Genomic DNA, 7,377 nt, shown 5'->3' with positions numbered 1-7,377 from the left:
TGACTTGTGTACACAAACATTCCAGGCAAACACCAAATCTAACCTTTCTGCCAAATCTTGTAGGGGATAACAAAGAGAATTGAACAAGGTAGGGGTCAGATCCAGACTCAATGCTTATGAGCTAGCTGGTGGACTCTACAAATATTTTCGGGCAAGAGCTCGGACTTTCGTGTCAAAATGTGATGATGTGATCCGGGAGCCAGGCAAGTACAGGGGATTAAGAAGTGTCTGCAATTCGATAATTCATAAAATATGACGAGTTTAGCTTCGAGGGGAAAAAATATCAAATATCAGCATATTCATCTTCAACATTGAATCAAAAGGACAGTTAGCAACTTCCAAGTTCAGTTGTGTTATCAGGACCCATTCTTTCTTAGACACCATAGTAACATCCACATCCAATCCAATGTTGAAGGGGAGTATGTCGACTTAGTATTCCAGGAACAATGGGTATAAGAATAATTTCTCTGGATGAAAACCAAACAACTAAACTTATTTATCAGGATGCTGATTCCTGCACAAAGCACTTGTACTAGAGAAAGATAGAAATGGAATTTGGCAAACATCTGACAAACCCCAATTTGAGGATTTATCTTGTGATGATTTCAGGGGTTTTATCAATGATTCCACACACCTTCTATATGAAAATACAAGATTTTGCATTCCTTTCCTAGTTTCGCCTCATGAATGAAAACATGCTTATTTCGCACTAAAATGGATACATTCTTAATCTCCTCTTGATGCCATTCGATGCCGTGACTTGTGTGTTAAGTGGTTTCAGGATATAGAGTAGGAATGGACCGAAAGAGAGAAGGAAGGCGGGTACAAAGGAAGGAAGCATGAGGATTAAGCTTTGGAAATCTCCGCATGGGCGCGTGCGCGCACCTTGCGCGCCCGCGCGGATAGGGCAACGTGGAGCCAAAGCCAAGAGCCGGCTTGAGAAGCGGCTAAGCCAGGATCTTCATGGGCGCGCACGCGTACATCACGCCTTCGCGCACATTACAAGACGTCTCAACGGCGCGTGCGCGCCGATTTGCGAATATGATTTTTTAAGAAGTCACGTGACTTAGGCGTGGAGGCAGTTAAGGATCCCACTCTTGGAGAAACACCTTGGCGGGAAAAGCTCAAGAAGACCAAAGGAACAAGGGTTAAGGACACTTAGTTAGTTCATTTTCTAGATCTAGATATTTTAGGGAGAGAGGAGAGTGAGTTACACTTTTTGGGAGAAGAAGAGGGAGATTCCAAGCTTCACTAGGGTTCATCCTCATCTAATTTCTGAATTTTCAATGACTTTTTGGTGAGATCCATTGCAATTCTCACTCCACTTTGTTCATGTCATAGATTTTCTTCTCCAATTTCAAGTAGTAGATACAATTGATCAATTCTCATAGATCTTGAATTCAACTTTGTAATTTTGGATTTCATCTCTATTTTGGATTTTCATTGCTACTCTTTGAGATTTGTTGTTAGATCTTTGTGTTGCAATACTTTCAATTTGACTTTCCCTCTCATTTCACTATGACTTGCCTTCTTGCTCATCACATGTTTGATAAAATGACAACACTAGTTATGGAGTAGAATTTTCACACTTGGCATAGGGTTTGGTCCTTGGAAGAAGTTGAATAGTTGTCTCAATAGTTGATTTGGAATTAGGGATTGCTAGTTGGCTTGGAGTGCACTAAAGCTAGATTCCCATAAGGTGAAGCTAGGACTTGTGACTCAAGTTGATTGCTCTCATTTGACTTCCCTCTATACCTAGGGGATAACTAAATGAAGCAAGGCCTAATTGTCGTCAACATTGGATAGACTATAAGGATAGAATTTCTAATGCCAACCCTAAGCCAAGTCTTTTGATAATTGATTGTTTGTCCCTCATTACTTTGCAAAAAAACCCTCAAAGAATTCCAACAAGGCTTACTAAACCAATAAGATGCACACTTTGGCAATTCCAAGGGAGAACGACTCGGGAGAATAGTACTCTCGGATATAGATTGTAGATTTGTTTGATGAAGGATTTTGCGTCGGTTTAGACTATACTACGATTGATCATTTGATAATTTCTATACCGGCAAAAATTCATTTGTCAACATCTATGAAAATCCACTCTTCCAATGCAAAGTAATTTGCAAAGTATGTAAAGGAAATAAGAGTATAGGGTCTATTGCAATGAAATATTGAAACACTGTTTGGAAAAAACATCAATAAATCCAGAAAGAAAAACTGCAACATTAAGTTTATTCATTTACTGTGAAGGAATCTGCAATGATTTATATTGAATTTCACCAATTTAATACAAATGTAACTTTTACTCTTTTATTCATAACAAGAACAAAAACTGTTTCATGTTCACATTTCGAGAGATGCAATTTTTACAGAATAAGAACATGACTGAGAGGGTTTTGACATTATCAAACTAATTAACAAATAAAACAAGGAAAGATTCTATGATTTTGTTGGGTTTTTTTCTCTCTTTTGTGAGGCCCAAGTCCAATATTTTGGGGGTGTATTCTTGCACCCTAGTGTAACAATTCTAATTCAGATTTTGGAGGTCATTTGAGAGAAAGAGAGTAGCCACCAAAGAGAGAAAGAGAAGGGGAAAAATAGAATTCTCGTTTTTGCCCAAAGCAGTAAATTTCAAATGGCAGTTTCTCATTTGTTCACCGTTGGATCGTCTTAAAATTTAAACTGTGTGTTTCTATCATCTTGTTCTTCATTCTGGTCAGTGAAGATGTTGATTGAAGATTTTCAGTGAGAGAAATTGGCTTCGCAAGAGATAAATTAGGTTTCCCGTTTTTACACAGAGCAGCAATCTTGGAACGGCAGTTTCTCATTCTTTCACCGTTGGATCGACGTGAAATTTGAACTGTAAATTCTTCATATCTTATTCTTCATTCTGGACGGTGGAGATTTTAATTGGAGGCCTACAGAGGGAGAAATTAGCTTCGACAGCAGCTCTATTTTTTGGGTATATTTCATCTTCTTGCTTTTCATTTGTGAGCATTGGTGCTTTGATATTTTGGCTGGTTATATGCACATTTTTGTGCTTTATTTGAGACTCTCTTGTATCTCATTTGATTATAGTGGAGCTATTTCATTGGTCTGGACGACTCGTGGTTTTTACCTCTCACATTGAGGGAGTTTTTCACGTTAAAATCTCGGTGTGTTCTTATTATTGCTTTACTTGCTATATTTGCTTGTTATAGTTGCTGCCATATTGTGTTGTGAGTGTTTTCATATTGTTCTTGTGTTGGACATTTGTGTCGTTTCCGCTGCTAGGCTCTTTCATACTGGTATCAGAGCTTGTTGGTATTTTTCTCGACTTGTGATTTTGTGAACAATGAAAGCTAATACTGATACTAGTAGGATGATCACTCTTAATGGTCCTAATCATCATTATAGATTACCTTTATGTAAAGTTCGTGTACCTCTTGGAAGAAGCTCTTAATGCCATCATCATTACGAGCGTCATGAAGCAACATAAACCAGGTATGTATGATGCGTCAAGGAAAATATTAGAGAAAACATAAATCCCTTAAAGAGTTTACGTAATTAAGTTTATAAAGTTCTTCACTATTGTGCATTGGCTCTTCCATTTTGTTCCCCAGCCAGATCAGGTAAGGGAGTTCAGAGTAGAGAGAATGTATAGCCATACACACTAGGAAAATAGTTAGTTCTAAAAGTTAAGTTCCCCAATACTTCATCGTATGAACATAAAAAAAGAACAGCAATTTTTTTTATCAGAGGAGCAATATAATTTTTATCTCAAATATAAAATAATTCTCAATAAAGGATATGACCAGCTGTGACATACAGAGACCACCAGATCATTAAACCTATCTACCGATTTTAAGTATCTATATCAAGAATGTTAAGAAATACGCTGCTGAGTAAAAGAACATTACAAATAAAAGCAGTGCACAACCAAAAAAGGATAATCATAAGATCAAATTTTTTATTTAAAATTGGATTCTGTATCAACTTGTAACTCACATAGCGCTGGTAGTCCATGCTAAGTCCTGAACAATATCGAGAGCAGCATGCAGGATAAACTGATGCAGCTGAGCGGCATCCTCTTTCTGTCATAGAGTAGCACAGGATCACAAACGATGAATATTTTGGAAGAACAATATTCCCTTCTTTCCAAAATGACACAAACTAAAGTAATGCACTAGATTCAATTATTCAAATAAGTCTGTACATTAATTCTTTAAAACAAACTATTATGTAAATTAAATTCCTCTATAGCATTTTCAACCATCAATGAACCTCTTGAATCATATGAAAACCACTTCTATAGTTTGAAGGACAAATATCTAAATTCTAACCATAAAAATAAATAAATAAATTCTTAAACTTTAGCATAAAAAAAAAGAGAGGAAAAAATCATACTTTAGCAGCTACTCCAACTTCAGCTTCTTAAATAGGAATATCATTTCTGCTAACAATGATGAAACAAGCAGTGGTTGCCATTATATAATCCCTGCAAGAATGGCAAAAACGCAAAAGCATTACACGATGATATTATAATCAAAATCACAAACAAAGCAATAAAAAAATCATAATTTTGGATAAGATCTAAGCTCAAATAGACAGCGAAATAAAAAATCAAACCTTCGAATAAGAATGGGAAGCAATCAAGGATTAAGTTATCGTCCAATTCGGTCAATTTTGGCAGTTGGCGAAAGTGCAGTGGAGCAATTGCGATATTGTGATGAGTGAAAAATTGGAATTTCAGAAATAGCAAAATTTATATCACATTTAATTTAAATTGCAAAAAAAAAAAACATTAAAGATTGAAACACAATAATAAAAAAATTAATATTCAAAATTTATATATAACTTGCAATGATTTTTTTTTAAGCTTTTAAGAGAGTAGTTTTTTAAATTATTTTCTAAGATTATAAAATTAGCATTTAATATTTTAGTTGGTTGTAGTATTATAAATTTTAATAACTTTTTATTACACTAATCATCAGATTAAAATTAAATTTTGTTATTTTTATTTATTCTGCATCCATAAAATAATATATTTGGCAAAAAATTAATAATTATATATTTATTTATTATTTTTATTTATGTTTATATTTTTAGATTTATTATATTAAGATACTGTAGATATAATCCTAATATTTGTATGAGATTAATAAGACGATATAGAAGTTTAATTGTGCTAATTTTTTTAAAATAGTTTTATTAGTTTTTTATTTATGTTCTTTTAAAAATATAACGTTTTTGTCTTATTACTATTTGTTTCTTAACATTATTATTATTATTATTATTATTATTATTATTATTATTATTATTATTATTATTATTATTATTATTATTATTTAAAAAAAAATAAAATATACATAAAGAGCCAGTTTACCAGTCAATTTTCTTTATACATTTTATTTCAATAAAAGTAATTTATTCAGCATAAAAATAATTGTCATAAGATCTTTTATTTTTTGAAAATGTTTATTTTGTATTGAATAAATAATATGAAATATATATTTTTTAAATATAAAAAAATAAATAAATAAAAATAAATAAATAAAATTAAAAATATTATTTAAATATTCTAAAGAATAAAAAAACAAAAAAAAAATAATCATCTTAAAACAAAAAAAGACATACAAAATGTTAAATAGTAATAGTTTCCATTATGTTGTTAAACTTAAACTACTACTCTACTTCTCTTATTTTGTTTCATGCATTATATATACTTTGTTCCTATGTTAAAATTTTTTATATTCGTCACCGATAGTATATGATATGATAACATGACATAATATAAAATATAATATTTTTTAAAAATAATAAAATTATAGATAATTAAAGATATTTAATATAAAATTAAAGATATATTCTTTTAGAAAGTTAGTAAGATAAAAATACCTAAAATATTTTTTAAAATTTTTTAACAATTAAAATTTAACATATGTAATCGATTAAACTGCGTACAATGACAGAACTTGAATGAAACTTTTGGAAGGACCAGAAAATTTTAGCAAAAAATTATACAATAATATTTATATTAAAATAAAATTTATAAATATAATTATTTTTAAAATGTGTTATTAATACGTAAGATTGCATATAATTAAAGTTAACTAAAACTAAATTTGATTTTGATTAACAAAAAATTTAGTTTAGATTAATAAACTAAACTAATTTTAAATAACAAAATTAATTATTAACTGATTATAAAATTAATAAATTGATTTTAAAAATAAAAATTAATTTTAAAAAATAATTGAGTTTTGTATGAAAAATTACTTTTTCATATTGTTCTTGCCTGTAGAATAGGTCGGCTCCTCGTATGGAACGTCATCCGAGCTTTATCTTTGGAAGGCTGCACTGCTAACTCGTAGGTTCCGAGCTTTTCCTTTCAACTTGCGTAGGTGTGGACAATGAAGAAGAAGAGAGGGGGGAGTGTACCTGCAAAGCACTCCAATGCTTAAGTCAGTATGAGATTCAAGTCGGAAGTGTCTGAAAAAGATACTTTTACTTTGCTTTTATATGATCGGTTCTTCATCAGTAACGACTTCTCCTCAACATCTGTCTTGGTGAGGATTGATAACGTATCTGGTCATTATGTCATCCTTTATTCGGCGGTTTTGATCCATAACGTCGGTTTTGCCGAGTTATTGCTCATGAAGACCGTATTTATAATGTGTATTTATGGCCGAGGTGTGACGTGTGATGCCGAGTTCTGTAGGTGTAACGACCATATCACAGCCCCCAAGCTTAGCCTGAAATATTTTTAATGAAGCAGGTTGAGCTTTTTGATGAGTTATAACTCGGTTAGATTGATTAGTTATGGAGCCCCCAGTTCAACGTTCTTCATTAAAAAGAATGTTAGTGGGGAAAGTGGGGAGTCGTGTCAAGCCATTAGTAAGGAGAGAGAAAGATGTTGTGTTTATTAAATGGCTTTTTACATTTCCAACACAATCTGTACCGTTTGATGTGATTGAGTTTTGAGGGTTAAGTTTAAATTTGGTTACCCCTGACCCTTGGTCTTGCTTCTTTGGAAACAGTATGAGTAAAAGAGGTATGCATGTTCTTTATATCCTTTACTGATTTCTCATTTTCTTCTTCTTCTTTTGTTTTCATTGTCTGGGTTTGCTTATGAGTTTTGAGAAGGATAAAAAGAAAAGTATTGATTGGTCTTATGATTGGGTTAGTGAAGATGTTAAGTCTCGGGTATCTTTATTTTGTGATGAGGCTGCTGTTAAAGAGATTGATGCTGGTAAGGTTGTGAGGGTTGGGTTTGGGGTGCAGGTGGAGTTGTTGCCATGTAGTGTGGAAGATAGGGTTTATCACTGGGGTCAGGGGTTTGAGTACTTCTATATGTATAGTTGCGTTTTGGAGGAATTGAGGGTTAAGTTGCCT

The 7,377-nt window shown here is 32.5% G+C and overlaps 1 pseudogene; it reads right to left on the bottom strand.

The window, feature by feature from the left end:
• LOC112771575 (uncharacterized) lies at positions 1 to 4,470 on the bottom strand (annotated as a pseudogene).
• Between the last annotated feature and the right edge of the window lie 2,907 nt (positions 4,471 to 7,377).

This window comes from Arachis hypogaea, chromosome 18, assembly GCF_003086295.3.
Source record: "Arachis hypogaea cultivar Tifrunner chromosome 18, arahy.Tifrunner.gnm2.J5K5, whole genome shotgun sequence".
NCBI lineage: Eukaryota > Viridiplantae > Streptophyta > Magnoliopsida > Fabales > Fabaceae > Arachis > Arachis hypogaea.
Note: the sequence above shows the minus strand (reverse complement) of the source record. Positions and strands in the feature narration are given on the sequence as shown.